At 37.7% G+C, this 21,543-nt stretch overlaps 1 protein-coding gene across 11 annotated transcripts in view; it reads right to left on the bottom strand.

Moving 5' to 3' along the window:
- MECOM (MDS1 and EVI1 complex locus) overlaps positions 1–21,543 on the bottom strand; it is a 566,050-nt gene that overhangs the window by 62,648 nt on the left and 481,859 nt on the right. The window contains exon 1 of one of the 11 annotated variants that reach the window (XM_068546210.1): positions 32–757. The exons of the other annotated variants lie outside the window; for them this stretch is intronic. The gene's annotated coding sequence lies outside the window, so the exon portion shown is untranslated. Of the gene's footprint in view, positions 1–31; positions 758–21,543 lie in introns of those variants that run through there. 11 annotated transcript variants of the gene reach the window in all.

The following is a 21,543-nucleotide window of genomic DNA, read 5'->3' on the forward strand; positions in this document are numbered from 1 at the left end:
GGACTTCTTTTTTTAAAGTGAGTTGTCTTACCTTAAGATTTCTATGGCCTCAACTCAGCAATAAAAGGCAATCACAGAAGAATTAAAACAAACAAAATAAAATAATCAGCAGCCCCCAGGTTTCCTGCACGAAAATCCTTTCATACGATCCCGAGCCACATTTCGAGATGTTTTTTAAAAAAAAAAAAGCCTCGCGTCTCGATTTCCGAATGGTCTCTGATAACTTTGTCCGTCTCTAGGATCTGCTCGCCAGGACCACGCGTTTCAGATTTATTGTCCGCCAACAGTGTATTTTTAAGACCAGAAATGAAGTCTCCTCTCGTCTGGGTGACCCGAGTTTGGTGTGTTTTGGCTTTTTTCCCCCTTCCTAAATGAGTTCCGAGCTATTCCTTCTGGTTCACATCACCTCCCTCTTTTCTCACTTTCTCTTGCTCTTATCAGCCCGATGTGTAATGAAAGTTATCTGAAACCCACTAAAACTTCTTCCACTTCTCTCTCCCAGTTCCGAGGTGGGGGTGGGGGGGTGGGGGGGGGGAGATACAGGCAGGAGGAGGAGAGTTTGAAAAGGTGGGGGGCCTGGGGAGGCGAGGGGAGCTCTAGCCCCCTTTCTGATCCTCCGCTGCGCCTTCCCCGGTCCTAGACCCTCACGGGATCGTCCCCTTTCGCAACTCCTAGCTCAGCCGCCGGGTTTCTATTTCATGAACTGTCTCTTTAAAGAGGATCTGCTCGGCCATCCAGAAAGAACCCGGGGCGAGGGAGAAAGGGAGCTATCTCCCGCCGCCCAGAGTGATCGGAAGCCAGACAGGCTCCTCTTTCAGTAAATTTTTAAAGTGACAGCAGCCTCCTCTGGCGAGAGAGGTCACAAAAAGGTCGCCAAGACTCAGTCCTATAGGGACAGGCTGATTACGGATGCACCATCCCCCTTAAACATGTAGATTTCTCTGGGTAAACAACCAATGGGGAGATCTCGCCAGGCAGGATTTCTTTCCCCAGGGAAATATCCTCCGTTTCGGTATCCTGAAAGCACAAGTGTAAGTGTGTGTGTGTATGTGTGTGTGTGTGTTGGGGGATGGGAGTAATGGGGTGGAGAAGGGCTTTCGGGGTGTGAGGGTGTGTGCACGAGGCTGGGGGTGAGGCGCTGGAGGGGGTGAGGTGGAGGTTTAGGGTGAAGAGACGCTGGCTCACGCTAACCGTAATTACTTTAGAAATTCTCCGAAAACAGTAGCCTAAAAAGTTGAAAAGGACATTTCCAGTTTTCTGTTAAGTATTTATTATTCTTATTGAAATTCGTACTCTGATTTTTCCCTCCATTATCATAGTTAGGTCAGCAGAAGAGCATGCTACTTTTTAAATCATATTTTTCTTAGAAGAAGGAATTTAAAAATCTGAAACATTATTTGCATATAACCTGCCCAAATAGCGTATAAGGAGCTTAGAGAGGTTGACGATTGTCTGGTGAGTTTTTGCTATATTCTCTGATACATTAACTAAAACATCATGAATGCCCCAAAGTGGAATTGATAACTCAGATTATTTTTTAACTTTTAACATCATAAGTGTTGTTTTGGGGGAATCAGTACTATATGGTGATTAATAATTTTCTAATATATATGGTCAGCTTTTATCAACACATTCCAGAAACAACATTGGAAGAAAGAATATAGGGAATGCGTGGCAAAATAAAAGTGTCTACGGATTTACTCCAGCCAAGCTTGGAAATTTTAGTAAAATCCATCGGTTAAATGGAAATAAACGCTTTTTTATCACAAAACTCCATTCATAAAAACAAATGGACAAAATCCAACTTCTCAGCTCAACAATGGAAAGTTAAGCAAAGTAAGCGAGTCAAGAGACACTTGAGGGGGAGGGGTAGAGAGAGACGGGATGGAAAGCGCGTTTATGTTAAACTTCATCTGCAAACGGAGACGGTACAAGTCCCTTTTTGTTTTCTCCAAGTGCAAATAGACGTGTAAATCTAGTAGATCTGTATTTCCCCAAAATGCTGATTTAAAAACAAAAATAGTAACAAAAGGGAGGGATGGGGGGGAGAAAATGACAAGAGGTGGTGACTAATTCGTTTTGGTGGCCTGTTATCTGTGACATTGAACTGTTATTTCAGATAATGGCCATTGTTTGCGGGAAAATCGCACAGCAATGGTAGGTAGGACAGGAAAAATCCTTTGTAAATAACCTAAAACCCGGTCAGATATTCCCATAGAGTTCGGCGCTTGAGAACCTTTAAGAACTCCGGACTTGCTGCTGCCATTGATTTCCTGCCCTTCCTCAACTTGCCCATTGTAGGAGCTCCCCCGACACTTTTTTTTTTTTTTTTTTAATTTAGCCATAAATTAGACCGGCTCGAGCTATGAGCTGTTCTATTTTCTTCCTGTCAGGATGAGGGATTTGTTTTATGATGCATTGTGTGTTAAATACAAGTAATCTGGGGAACCAATTGCTTCAGACAGTGCGGCCTGATCAGGGGGTCTGAGAGCTCAACGCCCCAATCCCCCGCCCTAGTCTCTGGCCCCCACCTCCTTGCCCTTTACAAAGCTGCTCTGAAAAGGAGGAAACGTCGGTGGATAAACAAAAGTTCGTATGGAATCAGTGGCAGGTCCTGGCTAAATTAGGATTCGTGGAAAGGGCCTCGGAGTTTTTTCTCTTATATTGGGTTCGGGTGGGGGAGGCGGGGCGACTTTCAAGGTCTGGGCACTTGCAGGTGCGTCAGGAGGCCGGTAGATGGCGTTGCGCCCCGAATTAAGTAGCGGCGCTGGCGGCTCCAGCCACCCAGGTGAACCCGTTGCCGCCCGCCGGGTGCCGGCAGGCGAGCTCTGCCCTCCGCCTCCCGCGCGATCCTGCGCCTTCCGGAGCCTCAAGCCCGGATGGGTGCACCCTGCAGTCCAGACCCGCACACACGGACCTGAGCTAAGGCTATTGCTACGCATGAAATTCTCTTCCTCAGATAGAGCCAAAAGAGTTAACACTTTCTTTCTAAGTCCTTGGAAGATTCATCTAGAGAGATAGGGGATTATTTAGCCTTATCATTATTATTTTATTAATATCATCCTCCTCAGTCTGGTTCTCCACTGAATAACTTGTGAGAAAGACTAAAGGACCTCGGCAAACATCAGATCTCAGTATTTCTTCTCTCTCTCTCCTCTCCCTCTCGTTCCCCCACCCCCGCCCCTCCCCTCTTGATAACTTCACGGAAAGGCAATCACCTCGCTTTTTCCTGACGACACAACTTGAAGTTTAAAAATGGGGTCCTGAAATCCCAGAGTAGCTAGAAGGGCCTTGATTCTCAAGAAAGGAGCCTCTGGCTATTTCAATAATAACCCTTTAGGACAAGACCCTGACCTGCCTCCCCTGATCAAAAGCGACACGGAAGAGGAGCCGGAGGGCTGGAGGAAAAGGTTTTTGCATGGGGGCTTGCTTTGCTCCCCGGTTAACTGGCTCAACATCAGGAGGTTTCTAAAACAATAAACAAATAGAAGGAGACAAATACCACCACCAATTCCCTTTATTCCTTGGGATTTCTGGTGAAATCTGTTTACAGTAGTTCCCAGTTACAAATTAGTCTGCAAAAGCTGCTGTCTGCTCAGCAGTAATCAGTAACATGCGTGTTCTGCAGTGTTTAGCGCTGCCCTTGAAATGGGCTATTAAAAATAATGGTTTTACTATAATCTCAAACCAGCTTTAATTTGCAAACATGTATCAGCACAGATGATCTAAATATTAAGGGAATGGAATAGGAGAACATACAAAAACAAATGTACAGTTTAAAAGCAGAACATAGAGTGATTTGGTGGCGATGTTTTTTAAAAAGAATCATACTTTAAAAACATTTTTCCGGAAGGAATGATCGTTTTTTCTGCCCTGTTCTGTTAATTGTTGTTTACCAGGAAAAAGGCATTGGAAAATATGAGGTTTGAGTGTGACTTGATAGATTTTCAGGGAGCTGTAAAGATCCCCCTTTGGCTGATGGCAGGGCTGGGGTGGGAGAGGTTAATGTGTTTTCTTCCTGGTCTGAAAAGGGCATAAACCCTCCTCAGGCCCCTTCCTTCCTCCCCCATCTGCGTGGATTGCAGAATCTTTAAAAGGCTCAAAGATTTCCAATAAGGCCACTGGCTTTGCCTTCATTGTGTAACTGTTTATTTAAAATAAGTCAATATACTAGTTAAAGCAGTAAGAAGTTAGTACTCCAGTATTCAAGTGATTCCCACAAGACTGTAAGCTGATGCCTCTTTTAAGCCTTAAACTTCATGGTTGTCCCAGAAGTAAAAGTTCTGCTAATGGAGACCCTATGGGCATGGTACATTCCAGCACATCATTAAAGGAAAGAAAAGCAGTCCAGCCAAAGCCAGATGAAATGACTGCACTGTCCACTTTTAATAGGCTTCCTGTGGACAAACAACCCTGTAACACTCTACAGAGGACAATATTTAAAAACAAGACAACTTGCTGGCAGTTTTCAATACCATAAAGTTAATAAAGTATGTTCCCATTCACCCTGACATTATGTTTTTAGTTTATAGAGGAAGGCACTTTATAACCTCAGCCTAAGTAGAGTTCCCTTAATTCTGTAGATTTGGGTTTCTTGAGGACGCTAAATATACACTGAGCTCCAAGCCTGACATTTTTGTTTTAACGCTGTGTTTGTTTTGTTTTTTTTTTTTTGGTTTTTTGGTGGGTTTTTTTTGTTCGTTTGTTTGTTTTGTTTTTTGTAGTTTTTCAAGAACATACAAGTGCATTTTTACATTTCTCAAGTTCAGTTTCATTCATGGAGATCCTGTTAAATCCTGTTGCATACAGCTCACGTCAAGAAGCATGAAATAATCTGAGAAATTGACATTTGGCTGAACAATAACTGCTTGCTAATTAAATTAGCTTCATGTATGGATATTGATGTGTGTTTAAAAAGAAAATCAATGCCTCCTTTTCCACATCAGAATCGGATTTTGTAAAATCTTACCTAACTTAACTGATACAAAGCTAAGAAAAAAAATATAAGTACATCTTTAGGACTCAAGAGATTTCCCACTGATTCGCATATAAATATTTCTCCCAATACAGAAACTCCAATTTGTCTCTCCTCTTTCCTTCCCTCCAAATTCTTGACCACCTACAATTTCTTCTCTCAAATCTTTTTACTTAATAGGTAAGCCTTGTAATGAAGAATCATGTTTAGGCAAGATAAACTAGATTGGGAAGCCATGGAATCAAAGGTAATATTTTGTTTAATTTTAATTTATATGTTTTAGTCAGGGGAGTCTTCCACAAGCTTGGCTCCCTAAACTTAAAGACGAATCCTGTCATGTTGGGTAGGTAGACCCAGCAAAAAAAAACAGTCACGCACAATAAGAGTTTACAAATAAAAAGCACTCTGGATGTCCGGTCACCAACATATATTATTACCAGTGCTCAGGAGAGATATTTCTGGTCTCTTTTGATGGACTTTGTCTTTTTTTTTTTTTTTTTTAACTCTATGGGGGTGGGGGAACTGTTAAAAAAAAAAAAAAGAAAGAAAAGAGGAAATTAAAGGTAAAAAAAAAATGTAAATAAAAAATTTCCCTTGGTCTGGAAATGGGCCCGACTGAAAGCATGTTAATCTCCACCTCAGTAATTTGGTTCTCCAGGAGAAGACAGAAGCCCTGCTGCTGTGCCCTGCACTTCATAAATCACATCTTTATGTGGACAAGGTCAGGGCACCTAACAGCTCAGACATGGGCCTTCCCAGTGGCTCGAGGATTCAGGCATGTTTACTCTCCCGCCCGGCTCTCCGAGGAGTAGTCCAGCACGCTTCTAATTACTTTTGATTATTTTCATTTGCTGGGGTCAGTCTGGCTTGCCAGGACTGCTGGAGGGTTGATTTCCTACAAATCTCGATGTCTTTGTAGGACAGCCCTGTGTGCGTTCAGAATTAGCACCCCATTATTGTCCCTACAGCATGGGATCCCTCCTAACAGATACTGTGATAGAAAAGTTTCCCTAGTGAATCATTACCTACTTCCCTTTTTATTAATTAACTACACAAACATAATCACCTATCTGATCTTTTTTAAAAAATGCAGATGACTCTCTTAACAGATGAGTATTTTATAGTATATTTGTCCAGAATAAACATGATCCTTTTGTTGTTGTTTTTTTTTTTGCTTCGACTTTAAATATATTTAGTAATATAGCAGCTCTTTGGAAACTAAGATGAAATACTTTGCTGAGACAACAGCCCTAGTGAATAAATTATTATACTCAAAGATTTATTTCCAAAACTCCAATTAAGGCTGCCATATTTAAAATATTTTTTGTTGGGCTATTTTGATGTATTTCAGTCCTAAGCCATTATGCTGAGTGGTTATTTTGTGGCTAAAGCACAACAACAAAAAAAAATTTATACCAAGTTTAAATGAATACACTGTGATAAAATAAAAACTTTAATAAAATATGTTGTAGTAAAATTTGGTAGAGAAGAAGGGTCAAAATATCATTATTTTTCTCTTTCTTATCCCTCGAAAGTATAGACGTTTAATACAATGATGCATATGCCTTAAAAGATACATTCAAGAAAAAAATGATGAGGAAATAAATATCCACAAAACTGAGATAAATATTCATAAAAAAACACATAACACATCAACCTGGTTGTTCAGACAATAAGCATTTTCAGATCACTGAACAAAAATTACTATAATCTTTTTTATTTTATAAAAGATAACTTGGATCTTGATTATAAGTTGTCCCCAAAAGCCAAATCTCTCATTCTTCCTAACTTTAGATCAAAGAATTAAGGTCCTAAATTAAGGCTTTAGGAATTAACCTCAACTGCTAGGAATTAATTTTTTTATTATTTTATCAATTTAAATTAAGTCAATTTTTCAAGACAGCATTTAGCACATTATGTAATAAATCCACAGTCAGCTTCTTTCCTGAGGCTTTAGGAACACCATTTCAGAATGCTTTTAGACTTGTAATCTTGTGGAAGAAGTGAGTTGGAAGACATTTCTCTGCTCCCATCTCTTCTCCTACCTGTTTGCCTTTGGGTAAGTCACTTAACCTTTGTGTCGCTTTCTATGAAAGTTTCACAATATCAGCCTAATAGGAGTGTTGGGAAAATAAATTGGGTAATATGAGTGTGAACTGCTCTGAGTTCGTGCGAACAGGTCAAAACACTAAGTTTCAGAGTTTTTGTGTTTGTGTAATGGGTTAGACTAGACTTACATACACACACAATGAGGAAGATAGTCTGGTTTGTACTTTAGGGAACAGCAAAGTATAAGTATTTTTCTATCCTCTTTCTTCCATTCCAGTGTCAGTTGCCCTCATCCTTACCCTGACCTATGGAAGAGAAGAATTTTAAGAAAAATGTTTTTTTTCTCTCAAGCTGTGCTATCCCCGAAGATGTCCGTCTTTGCCTGGCTTGCAGCTGAGTTTGCTCTGTCCCACCCACTGTGTTCTCTGCCAATCAGTAAGCAGGAGAATTCTGAGACAGAGGTGAAATACCACTGAGATCCAAGAGCCCTAAAAACTGGGATAGGAGGCCATGTACACACACACACACACACACACACACACACACACACACACACACACATCCAGTCTAGTTTTCGGTCAATATTCGTTATCAAGGTCCAGAAATGTATTCTCTGCAATGTCCTCTGGTGGACTTTAAGTGCCAGTAGTGTAGGAATTGGGTTTCTCTCATTTGCCTCTATTGCCCAGATCCTAACATAACGTCAGACATAGAATAGGTATTCAGTAGGGTTTGTTGAAAAAAACGTATTGGGTCCTTCCTTGATTTTCAGTCCCATGTAATTTGGATACTTAGCTTGGATGCTTGTTACCTCTAGTCTGAATTATCGCAATGACTTCCTATTCTGACCACCACTCACCCACCCACTAGTTTATGCTCAACACTGTTAATCTTCCCAAGCATCAGCTGTTACTCACTCCCCTGGTCAAAATTCTTCAATGGGTTCCAGTTTCCTAACAATTCAGTATAAACTCATTGTATTTATTGAAAATGAAATGAGGTAATGTATGTAAATTACTTAGAATCATGCATGACACCTAGCATGTGGTCAATGAAAAAATAGCTATTATTATTATTGGTATTGCTAATATAATTATAATTTTAATCATTATTGTTCCTCAGCCTATAATTTATTTTGCCTTCATTATCTTGGATGAAATCTTATCTATCCTTCAAAGCCACCTCTTTTTCTATGACCACTGATTCCCTAACTACCAGGTTTGACCTTTTCACCTTTTATCCCAAATCATCTCCTGGTTGATAGTCAGTTCTATCTTACGTTACAGTTGTATCTGTAATGCTCTTCAGTATGCATTATTAAAATTGTCAGTGGTCCTCCTTAAAGGGTTGCTGTAAAATTCTTAAGGATGGAATCAAGTTTGATTCATATTCACATCTTGAATAGCATCTTTTCAGAATAGGCTAAACTACCTTTGAACTGTGCTGCAAGAATCAATTAATTATGGCCAACTGTATCAGGAATTGTTATATTTAATATCTAAGGAAACTGGACTATTTACCACTGTTCCCCCATGGGAATCAATTGATGCACTGGTAATTCTCTTTTAGGGAATCTAGAGATAGAAATTTCTACCACTGCTGCTTCCCAGGAGTAGCACTTTATTGCTCCCCCAATGCACCCATACTTGTGTTTCTATACCAACTATCTGAGTTGGCCCTTTACCTGGGTACCAACCCTGGACAATATCTGGGATGCCTCCCTTTTCTTTATCCCCAGTGAGCAGTCATTGGCTATTACGTTGTTTCTTTAGGGCCCTCACCTTCCCACTAGCACTGGCCTGATGCAGGCCCTTGTCATTTTAGGCCTGAATTCTGTGGCGTCTTTACACGAAAAATTAGTCTTCCTGAGTAACAAAGTTATGACAATGTTTTGCTTTACTTGAAAACAAAAGCTAAAAAAGAAAAACCACACTAATAAAAACCCTAATTGTTCCTAATTTGCTAGAAAATAAAGCTCCTAATTCAAAATGCAATCTTCTCTATAAGTGGAGGTCAAATTTATCTTTCCAGGACCATGGTCTGATTCTTCCCTCTAAACAAATCTTAAGTTCTGGTTAACTAGGGAGATGAGTAGAAGCTCTTGGCCCTTTAACTGTGTTCACGCAGGCCCTTTGCTTTCCTTATCTCTGATACTCAGAGCATTCAGGAGATGAAACAGGAGCTCAAGGAGGAGAAGTCAGAGTTCTATTTATCAAGCTCATACACAGCCCTCCAGGCTCCTTTCCTTGAAATTCTTACAGTGCTCATTATTAAAAACATTCACTTGTCAGTCATCATATTTAGGGTCATTTGGGATATTTCTGTCATCTGCTGATCTACCTATAAGTTGTTTGATGGCAAGAAATGCACTTTACACCAGCATTTTCTCATCAGTGACTTGTTACCAGGTATTCTCTGAAAACGTGTTCCGTGGTCAAATGAGGTAAAGATAGTTCCATCTTGGAGCGTCACAATAAACATCAATGTGGTAAATGCTCTAAGACTCTAGAAGTCTAAGAAGTCCTTCAGTGAAGAAACCTATTTTGGCTTGTTTAATAGAGCATCAATAAAGATAGTTAAACATGTATGAAAGCCCCTTTCCCCTTCCACTGAACACCTAAGGGGAACAATTTTGGAAGTAAAGCTTTTTATTATGTTGCATCTGTTTCAGCAAAGCTGATACTAGTAAAAATTGCGAAGTATTCCCTAAATATTTTTCTATTAATTGACTGTTTTCACTCTTGACCAAAAATGTTACTAAAAAATAGTGATGGATAAAAAGAGACAAAATCAAGCCTCAATTTTTCATTCAGCTTGAAAGCATTTGGAAGGTCTATCAAACTCACAAAGAAAGGAGGTTATCAGTAAACTCTCTCCAACTGATCCTTTGCCTGTGAACTGTTGTCATTTTACTTGAGTATCTGGTATGAGAACCTTCCAAAGAAATGTGTATAATTTCCTTTCAACATCAACCCACACCTTCCTATCCTCTTCCATTATAAGCCCTTCTAAAGCACAGATTTTACCATGGGCATATTTACACACAATGTTTTATATTATTTAGGCTCTCCTTAATAAGATTTGGCATTATCTAGATATATATTTCCCCAGGAGAAAGAAAAGCAGTCATTTAATCTTAGTCTACCAAAGCCTGAATTAAACATTTAAGAATTAAACTGGCCTTTTCTCCAGTTTTTGATATTGGATTCCTGTGTTGTGCCTGCCAATGGCTGTCTAACTGCTAAACTAAGTGGACATTAAATCAGATGGCATACAAAATTACAGGAATTTGATCTTTATATAAACCACAAACCTTGATGAACTAACGTTGTTCCAGATGAATTAACTCATTATCCTGCGGAACAGAACATTTCGCAGGAGCAACCACACAATCTCCTCTGTAAAATGCACTAATGGCTGTGATTAATTTGTGATCTATTGAAAGTGCTCATTGCTAACTAAAGAAGCCTGTGCTAAACAAAGGGGGAGGGATGGTGAGGCAGCCCTGGCCCAGAATTACTGCCCTATTTCAACATTCTGATGGTGGGTGCTAGTTATGGTGTCCCAGTTGCAGAATTATCAAAAAAACAATCAATATGCTAAGTTCTGACCAGTGATGTAGTGAGATATCACTCTTCCCTATATTGGAAATCCTAAAATTCCATTTTATTATGTCAATGACTATAACTAGATACTTTAAAAATAAAAAACTCTGTAGAGCCAGAAAAGTGTGAGGCTTATAATCCATTTCATGTGTGCCATATCTTTTGATACATATCAAATAGTAAAATGTCAAAATATTCCAGTAGTGGTTAAAGTACCCAATAAAATCTCAGTATCATTATGAAAACACGGACATGATTTCAGGTGTGGCTTTAAAAATATATTTCTGTTAATTTTGTTGAGTCACTCCTTCAACTTCAAATAAAATCCTAATATAGCCTGTCTATAAACTCCAGAATTAAGTACCGGTCAATTTCCAAGATGCAGATTCTCAAAGTATTTTTGTTTTGGTATGTAGTTCTTGACTGGAAAACAAATCTAGGCTTGCTAATGCAGTGCCTACAACTAGAAAGGAGAATGCCAGAAGGGATATAAATACTTAAAAAGAAAAGAAGAAACACACTTTGATTCACACATAATTTCTCTCCCCATGTGATCTGGACTATCAATTTACAAATAAACCATGGAACCCAGTCATGAGATGGAGAAAGTCAAAATTATAAGCCTAGGATGGTAAGATCGAAATGGCTATAGATTTTAAATTTTAAACTCATGCTTTTGTGTAATATTACATTGTATCTAATACAGTTTTATATTCTTCCCTACCACTCTTCCAAGAGCTAGCAAAGTTCATATGTCCTCAAAAAAAAAAGAAGTTGGATGAATCAAATTTAAATGATTCACTAAGTCCTTTAGCATGTTCATTTGTATTGATTCTGTGGTTTTTGTTGTCTCTGCAGAAATTATCATAATAAATGTTTATCATTTCCTATACATATCTCTTTGGTAACCAATGCTGAAATATTTCAAGAAAGTCATTAAAAGTCTTTATAAAATATATTTTGCTACATTTCAATCTTGGAAAGCCCAGTGGTGTTGTAACATAACATATATATACATTCAAGTTACTAATGTTCAACTATTGTGAACAGATAGAAAGAGGGAGATGGAGATGGAGAAGAGAGAGAGAGAGAGAACAAGAACGAGAATGAGAATGAATGATCCTTTATCCAGAAAAGAGCATCAGATGGAGAAAGAATCATCTGTTCCCTCAGTAGGAATCAGTGTTTAAATGCGTTTTGTATTGAGTATCTTGTTGCATTGAGTGTGACTCTTAGGTTTAGAGAGATGTATTTTTCACACCATGCAGCACCTGAATGCAAATACACCACTTTCTCCAATGCTCAACCAAAGCCAAGGTGATCTGTGTCCATACTGGATGGTTTAAGGGCTGAGCAAGGGAAATTTTGATTACACTTGATTTTCAATTACTGGTTCACTGCAGAATCTAATCCCTCAGTAAAATGCAAATTTGCTGAATTTGGTTTAGACTTTGAAAAGTATTCCATAGCAGTGATGAGATAAATAATTAAGGTAAATAAATTAAAGTATCTTCCAGTCAAAGAACCTGTGGATGGCAAACCAACATTTCCTCTCTAATTATTCCCTGTTCCCAATGATTTTGTTTAATATGGTCCAGGTGATCCCAGTGGCTCATGACTCACATGACCCAGCTGTCAAATCATTCACACCTAGGATGTGGTGGCCATGCTGTCACCTGTTTTCACAAATGTGCCACCTCTTGTGGCTTTTAGCAGGGAAGGCGATGGGCTGAATGTGGTTAGCTGCCGTAATGAAGTAAGAAGATCGTCTTCCCAGGGCTCAGTAGACCACAGGTTTCCTCTCTGCAAATCTAAAATCACTTGGGCTCATGAGCAATCAGTTTCTCCCCGGTTTCCTGCTAAGTTGTAGCCCTCTGATGTTGGAGCCCTGGATAGAATCTGCTGCTAGTTATGTGATACTGAGCTGCTTCAACTTCCTGAATTTCTCTTTCAATATCTTTAAAATTGTGGTAATGGCATCTATATCATAGGAGGTTATTAGGATTAAACAATGGAGATTATACATATGTCTGTGTATGTATGTATATATATATATATATATATATATATATATATATATATATGGCACTTAGTATAATGCCTGCTACATAGTAGACATTCAAAAGGAGGGGAAATAGTATAGTGATTAAAAGTACAGACACGAGAGTAGGACAGCCTGGATTTAAATCAGAGCTTCACTACTGCTAGGCGAGTGACATGTGCCAGGTTACTTATCACCTCAGTTTCCTCGTCTGTAAATGAGGATAATGATAGTATCTTACAGAGGATTAAACATGATAATCCATGCACAGCACTTAGCTCAGTGCCTAGAACATAAGCACCTAATAAACATTAACTATTATTAAATGGAGTTCTAACTCTATAAAATAGCTGTTAGCTTCTTTCTGTATAAATGCCCTTTATGGTTTTTTTTTTCCATAGACATCTCTACATCAGAAGAGGAATAAGCATTTTTTTCATCCTAATTTATCTGCTGTCACACAAGCAGCAGTTTGTTTTTTGAGAAACAAAATGGAAACATATAGAAGCAGAGAAAAAGAACCAAAATAAGTGACAGGAATGCAAATTCATTATGGCATCTAACAACTTAGCTAGGAATCCCAATCTTGGGAGCGGGGAGAAATATTTCCTAAGAAAGGGATATTTTCGGAGATAGGTAAAAGAAAACACATGAAGAGAAATTGGAATCTTCATGATTCTATTGAAGTGATTCATGTTTTCAAAATAGACCTTGAACAGAAATTCAGTACGTTTCAGTCCATATTTAAAGTAGGCTATTAAAAGACACAATTCTTCAAAATGTGAATAAAATGGGGGAAATGGGAGGTGAAACATTCAAGGAAAAGGAAAGAGGACACACACAGAGTAAGATGTTCATGTGAATCTAGAGGATCTCAGCAGAGGTTGTTCAGTTTGGGGTGTGTATATTTCTTCTGTTGGCTGGGGCAGAAATGTGAGTGGGTGGTGAGTGGGGTTGGATCTTCCAGAGCCAGTCAAATCTTTAGATGACTGTAGCTGCTATCTTAACTGCAACCTGATGAGACCCTGGGCCAGAACAACCCAGCTAGCTAAGCAGCTCCTGAATTCTAAACCATAGAATCTGAGGACAATACATGTTTATTATTGGTTTCAGCCACTAAGTTTTGGGGTAAATTGTTGTGCAGCAATAGATACCAAAAAAACCAGCCAAAGATCTTTGGTGCCTATGGAGAATTCAGTCACCTGGCGTCCTCTGACTGTCAGAGACTTCTGGCCCATGAAGGGGCACCCCGACCTTCCCAGCCTGCACTTAGCCTCAGCCTGCCCTTTCCCTCCTGCAGCTGGAAAGAGGTGGTTTCACACCCGCATCTAACAAATACTTGCCTCTGGTTCCTCTCATGAACTGTTGCTCAATAAACTCGTTAGGATATCCCAAGAGCCATGAAGTTGAGAAGCATTAGTGAATAAGACTTGATAAGGCCAAATTATGGAAAGCTTTCTAAAGCCTGTTGGAATTTAGGCTATCTTGGATTGAAAGCAGAAAAAGCAGCGATCATAAGTTTCAGAGTGGTGATATTATGACAACAGATTTCAGAAAGATTTGTTTCCCTATTTCCAGAGTCCTCATTTAGTGGATCGTGAACTTTCAACTGGTTTGGCAGCATGTACCAGATGAGGGCTAAGTTGCTTTGCCGATTCAGACGGATTTTTCTTTGTTGTGTATAAAATGACTAAGATGTTGATCTTTGAATGTAAAAGGGCTCTGATAAACTGGTTATCAGGAGTTCCCTCAACATTAGCCCAAACCTAGAAAAAAGGTAATACAACAGTATCACTGCCAAAGGCAGCAATGAAAAATAATATTAGCAATCAATGTTTCTCTCCCTTCCCATCACTGCCATGGATTAGAACCTTGCCCCTCTTCTGTGGTAGCAGGAGCTCTCCCGGGAGTTGCAACCACTTCTGATAAAGTAGCTGTGGGCTGCTATTCCCACAGGTTCCCAGAGAGATTGCCAGGTTTTCAAAACTAACAACCAAACCATATCAGATGTGACAGAGCATGGTAGGGATAACACATCATCCTTTGCAAGGGGCTTTCACCTAGATTAGTTAATTAAAAGTCACAAATGATGCAAATCTATGAGACGGTATGACAAGTAAAATTATCACAATAAAAGTGAGAAAAAAGATGCAGACATTAGAGAACTTGCCTAAGGTCCTCGTGCTGGTAAGTGGTCGACCTGAGGCTGGAAGATAGAACTTCTTAGCTACTGTTCTTTTCTGCTGTACCAGTGCTTCTCCATCTATCCAGGCAAAGAGGCTGAATTTAAATTTAATTTTCTTTCCTCTTAGAGAACCTGGTAATTTTATTTATCACTTCACTTCACTTTGGTATTTCCTTTGAAGTTTTCATTTTTAAGCATTTTCTTGGAAGTCTTTCAAATTATAAAAGCAATTCGTACAGTTTTACCAACTAAACAACACAACACAGTGGTGTTTCACCATTCTGAGGTAATTGATATTCAGTCCCGTGTGGGTTTTTTCTTGTTGTATTCTTTGCTCACACCAAATTTTTAAAAATTCACCAAAATAAAGTTATACTTTACGTATTATTCTATGACTTCCTTTTTTTTGCATGTGACAATATATCACAAACACACTACAAGTTAAAAAGTCTATAATATCTAATTTAAAATTCTTTTTCTAATTTGTTTTTGTGTACATAAGCCACATGTACATACATGCACACACAGACAGTTTTACAAGGACTCTTGGGTTTCAGAATAACTCTGAGATTTCTTCCCAATCCCACACCACTCTCTTCAATTCCTTGGCTCTTGTTGCACAGGTTGAAAATGACCTACTAAAGATGCTGCCGGATAAGGTTTAGAAGACGAAAGGAATGAAACATTAATATAAACCACTGTCCCTGCTGTTTAGGCCCAGGCAATCTATTTAGAGAGGCAAGACTAAGCCACTTGAAAGAACAACAAATAGTACAAGACTGTAAGTCGTTAAGCACTAAATTATGTGGCTCGAATGATAAGTGCTACGGAGAATCAGGCAGGAAAGAGATGCTGGTGTGGTAGGGGAAGCTTTATGGAAGGGTGAGACTTTCACTCATTCAAAGACTGGGCAGAAGTGGACAAGAATATTCCTGGGGAGCTTTAGATGTGCTAAAGTTAGGTTAAAGGTATTTTCAATGTTTGTTCAATTTCTTTGATAAAACTCAGCATCCTATTGTTCCTTATGATTCCCAAATCATTCCCATATGTTTTTAAAGTATAGACTGTAGTAGATTAGGGATATGTACATTCCTGTGTGTGTTTTAAACAAAGAGATCAATTTTCCTGATGGATTCTAATACATAAATGGATTTATGCTGGGTGAATCTGCCAGCATAAATGAAAGAAACAGTGAAAAATAATTGTTCTGATAAAATCTAAAAGCAGTAAGGTCAAGAAATTTTTGGAGTAATTCTGTTTTAAATTTAAGAATAACTGTTAACGTACTGAAGGTACACCTCTAGGTAATGCTTTGTAGATACACTAGAAACACTTTGTTTCAGATAATGAGTCTTCCTATTTTGTTTAACAGCCGAAGACCTAGTCAAATCATTTTCAATAGCAATAACAATAAAAAACAATAACAAAAATCACAAAACACTTTAAATCATAAGCACTATGCCTAAATACATACAACCCACTGCTGTTTTCTGTGTGGTGATCACTTTTTTGTAGATTATTTGATGTTGATTGGAAATGTAGGCAAAATATATCCATTAGCTTTTTTAAAAAACTGTGTATTTAAATAGTTTATTTCTAACATTAGTCAGCCTTGGTAATTTCACTCATTTATTCATTCATTCTGAAAAGACACCAGACATGGTCTTTGCCAAATTCTCATCCTTAAAAACCATAATGGCCACAATGTGGCAAACGTATTGGGGTGGAGCAAGTGGATACTGGTGACCAATTAGCAAGCTACTGAAGTAATAGAAACAAGAGATGATGGCAAGATGGTAAAATAGAAGTGTCTACTCCATGTCAGGGGCTTATTATGCATCATTTCCTTTAACAACTCACTAACCACCATAAGTGATTATTATCCTTGTTTTGCAGATGACAAAATTTACGGACTCAGTAAGATGGAGTAAATACCTTGCCCTAAGTCACACAGCTGGTAAGTGTTAAAGATGGGATTCAAATTCTAGTTAATCTGACTGTATATTTTGCTGTGATCTTTACCCAAAGCTACAATACCTCAGACATAAAGACCTAAAAGATTGCCCTGCTAACTTGCCAAAGATGTCATCTTTCTGATATTGGGAGTTGGCAATGAGTGTCACTCTGAGCCAACCACTGACTGACAGGGACCCTAAGGAAGACTAACCTCAGTTTAATAATAAATATCAGCTACACAAAGGAAGTATTCACTAGGGGTATTTTCAAGACCAATATAGACTCCTGGGACACAAGTGCACCTATACTGCATATTTGTAATAACACAGTCATTTTGTGGATGTGAAAACAGAGGCCAGAGAAGGAACTTGATTTTCCCAAACCTAAATCATAATAAGAGTAAGAATAAATGTAACCGATGCTTGGTTTGTGGCATCATACATTTTTTCAATTACCCTGTCATTGATTAATGTATTTTCATTGTAGTCTGTTAGGAAAATACACATGAAAAAGGAATTCAGTACTCGAAGTAAAGAAGAGGGGCACTTAGAAGTAAAATTCTCATCTACTAAGGTTCTCAAAAAGTGGCCCTAGAAAATGTATCTTTCATCCTCATCTTACATTCTTCACTTAGATTTGTGTAAAAACATAAAGGTAAAAATAAAAGAAGATAAAACGATTTCTTATTTTTCTGTCCACAACTATAAATATGTCATAATAGGGATGCTAATAAAAACAATGAAATTTGATTTTTAACATTATGTCATTAAACCATAATTATGCCTCATAGCCCAAAGAAGGTCATTTGGGGTTTTTAGTGGTTTCCTCTTAAATCTAGCATGCCTGCCCTTGCTATCTGCTTCCTTATCTGATTATTTACACTGTTTGAAACTTCCTTGTGCTTTTATCATCAAAAACCACTTGTGGTCTGCATCCTGGGTGCAAGGCACCGACCCCGTGTCATATTCCTTGTCTAAGCCACGTTCCTAGTAAAGTTTCCTGACAAAAGTTTTGTCAACATAACAGCCAACGTCAGTTTTGATAGGAAATAAATAGGTTTATAAAAGTAAGTCTTAAAGTGGGAATCAGTTCCTCTGTTTCAAGATATCTTTTGAAACTGCTTAATGAGAGTTCTTGGAGATTTGGGTGAAGACACATCAGGATGCATGTAATAGGAAAGCTTCTAAGTCTTCATATCTTAAAACTGTTAATAGAAATAAATTGTTCATTGCATCATCAGACAACACATTTCCACTGTGACTATGCTCAGCGGGTATTCATTCTAGTGAGAATTAACATGAAAATGTATTAAGAAAATGAAGTTGTGAAACTGATTAATTTCAGCAACCATAGGAGATAGAGTATAATCAAAATGTTGCAATTGCACCAGACATTCAAGCCATCTATAGTGTAAGAGAAGTTTGTAATTAGTCTATGTTTCTCATCACTAGGGAAAAAAAATACGTGGTTTTAGATATCATGTTTAAAGCACCTAAAGAACCCAGAGTTGTCATGCTAAATACAAGAGATCTAAAGATCTGCTGTTACACATCCATTACATTTAGTGAGCTGTCCTCCTGGCTTTTTTGAAGTGCTGTATACACAATCTCGCAAGGCGAAACACTTTATGTACCATAAGAAATTTGAGGCATAATGTTTAATGTTCACAAGATAAGTTAACAAAACTGTATGCTAGTGACTTTTTTATTTCCCAGTTTTATGTCCTTCGAGTACTTTAAGGAAAGATAAACAAGAAGGTAGGAGAACAAATGTGCCTTTCCCTTCTACCTTTTTCACTGTTTCCTAAATTAAATTATAACTGCTGATTTGCACCCAAGGAAGAAATCATGTTAAAATATGCTGGGTTGTTTTTTTTTTTAATGTTTAGATAACAGCTTTCAAAACACAGCTAAGTAAAATGTGTTTTGAGATGGAAAACATTTGGTCTTTTTTGTAGCTTTCAACAGCTTAAGTGAAGGGATTTTTAATGTTCCCAAACAGCTGGGCCATACGACGTGTAGCATGAATTCCACTCTCATTGAAGGGTCCCATCTCCCTCCCTGCACCGAGAGGTTCCTCTTTTTCTTCTTGTTATTACTGCCTGTTCATCTAAATATCTTTCCATTATTATTACGGCTTTCTCATAGGTCATGCTTGCAGCAGTGATTGCTGAAAGAACTTTCCCTTGAACAAAACATAAAATTTTCCTTCACAAAAATGCTAATTTTTAAAATGTATTGTGTGGCAGCCGTAGAAAACAGCAGGTGAGTGTATACTGGAATAATAATAATAACTGTGTGATAGGGAGGGGGGATTCCATTTATTTTCAGGACCTCTTGCAGCTTTCTCAAAAGTGCTAATGAACATTACAGTACACATTAACTGAACTGCCTTAATTTTTTATCACTCTCTCAACATCACTCCAAACATATGCCCAAATGGAGTTTTTCTCAGAACTAATTATTTCACAATTATCTTCAAACCCCTTCCCAGGTAAGTACATAAGTACTTACATAAGCACATAAGTACGCGTAGATGTACATAAGTGTATCTATGCGTCAGTACTTATTTATGTGACTGTAATAAGTAAGTTAATGAAGACAGTGTGAATGGCAATCACACATGTCAATTCCATGTGACAACAAAAGTAATCATTGTAAAAAAAAAAAAGAAGCTCCCAAATTGTAGAATAGTTATTTAATGCAAATGTACTGAGTTAAAGTGCATCTTACATTTAACAGCAGGTTTACTGTTTTACAACCAAAAGAGTAAAAACAATAGTTCAAACGTTTGCCTACACTAAATATACAAACCATGTAAATAAACTATGTTCATAAATATACATAAATTATGTAAACTGCTTGGCAAGAACTAGCAAAAATGTCATTGTCTATTTTTATAATCTGTTATTTATTTCTGTTTCCTAGAAAATGTCACTTTTTCCCGTATCTATTTGTCTCGAATTTAGGGGTTGAATTGAATGGAAATGTATCTTTCATTCCCTGTGCCTTCCCTCCTCAACTACCTCCTCCCATCCTATTGCAAGCTATGGGACCTTCTAGCCTTTACTAAGGGCCACTGCAAAGTTCTAAGGTCGGGCAGAGAGTGGGGGAAGACAACATGAATCCGTTAAATGACACATCTGATTGGCCGGGAAACTCAAAAGTTCCACATGGTAAAAGAAAAGATGCTGTGGTATTTATTACCTACTGTGAAGTTCAAAATAATAAACAATTCTTAATAGGTAGATGATCCACAGTCATTTAAATTGCTTTCACAAAGCCTCTATGATTGCTTTTCACCATGGTTGATCTGTACACTCCAAACTCTACTCCCAAAAAAGTTAACTTGTTCTTGGATAATTGAAAATTCACTTAATACATATAATGACCCATACATCTATGAATAGACATGTAACCCTCATATAGGAAAATTGATTCTGTGTGTAACACACACACAAACACACATACCCCACAGCTTCAAAGTTGTTTTTAACATAAAAACACACCAGAATGCACACATTTAAATGGCTTTTGAGTACTTGTCCTTCCAGGTTCCATACTTCAGTCAACAGTGTTATTATCCCCCGAGCTACTGCCTCTGATCCCCTAAGAGAATATGTCTTTCAAATATTCTCCGTGAAATGAAATAAGTGAAATAAATGAAATTTTAAAAATTGCTGAGAAATGAAAGAGAATAGCAGCTTCTCATGTGAAAACATTGGTAGGGAAAAAAGTTATTTTCAAAACAATTGCAATTCTGTGGTTAAATAATTTGATCACTTTTAGAAGAATTTTAAAAATCAGTTTTAGACTTTTCATAATGAGTTTTTGTTGAAAATGCCTCAGATTCCAGAACTAATGCTGCTAATTTCCCATCTTAGAGTACTATCTGTTTTTTTTTTTCTTTCATGCTGCTTCAAATTAAGCTACTTTGTTCTTTATTAAATCATGGTACTGTTTTATTTTGGTTTGACTGAGATATATTAGGTTAAAGAATTGTAGCTGTGAAATTGGTAAATGTTGCCAGTTTCTAGATTAAAATCCTGCTAGGTCAGATTTGTTAACATGAATTGCATTGTAATTACTTATGGGCAAACCAAAAAGGTTCTAAATTCATTTCTATATTGACTTAAAGGTTCTGTGCTGACCCTTCGTCTCATCTTTTTTTTTTTCTTCCTCCATATCAAAACTGTCTTGGAGACTTTATTAGTCCGCTTTGTGAGATCCTTGGTGCTTAAACCTTATAGTCAGACTGAGCTAAAAATAATGAACTAGTACATGGTTTTCACTGAGGAGGCTCTTCTGACTAAAACCAGATAAGTGGCAAGTCACATAGAAGAGTTGGAATACTAGGAAAAAATTCAAATTTCTATACAAAGAGTTACCTTCTTTAACATATATAAAAATTCAAAGGATATAGTAAAAGCAAAGTATTTATGATTCAGAACAGATTAGAGATAAAATTTATCCACATTAAATTTAGACATATTACTAATAGAAAAATTGCCATGTGAGGAATAACAATGAAAATTATGCATGCTCAGGTTTTGGTTTCTACTCTTTAAAAGGTTATAGGTAATATTTCCCCTTTATCTAGCTTAAGTTCACTCCATAAGCATAGACTCAATTAAATTTAACAATGTGCTTTAGCTGAGACCAATAACTATCAAGGGGAATTTGTTTTCTGTTTTACTATTTAATGTAGGAAAAAAATTACACATGATCTCTAG

Source organism: Eschrichtius robustus, chromosome 6 (genome assembly GCF_028021215.1).
Source record: "Eschrichtius robustus isolate mEscRob2 chromosome 6, mEscRob2.pri, whole genome shotgun sequence".
Taxonomy (NCBI): Eukaryota; Metazoa; Chordata; class Mammalia; order Artiodactyla; family Eschrichtiidae; genus Eschrichtius; species Eschrichtius robustus.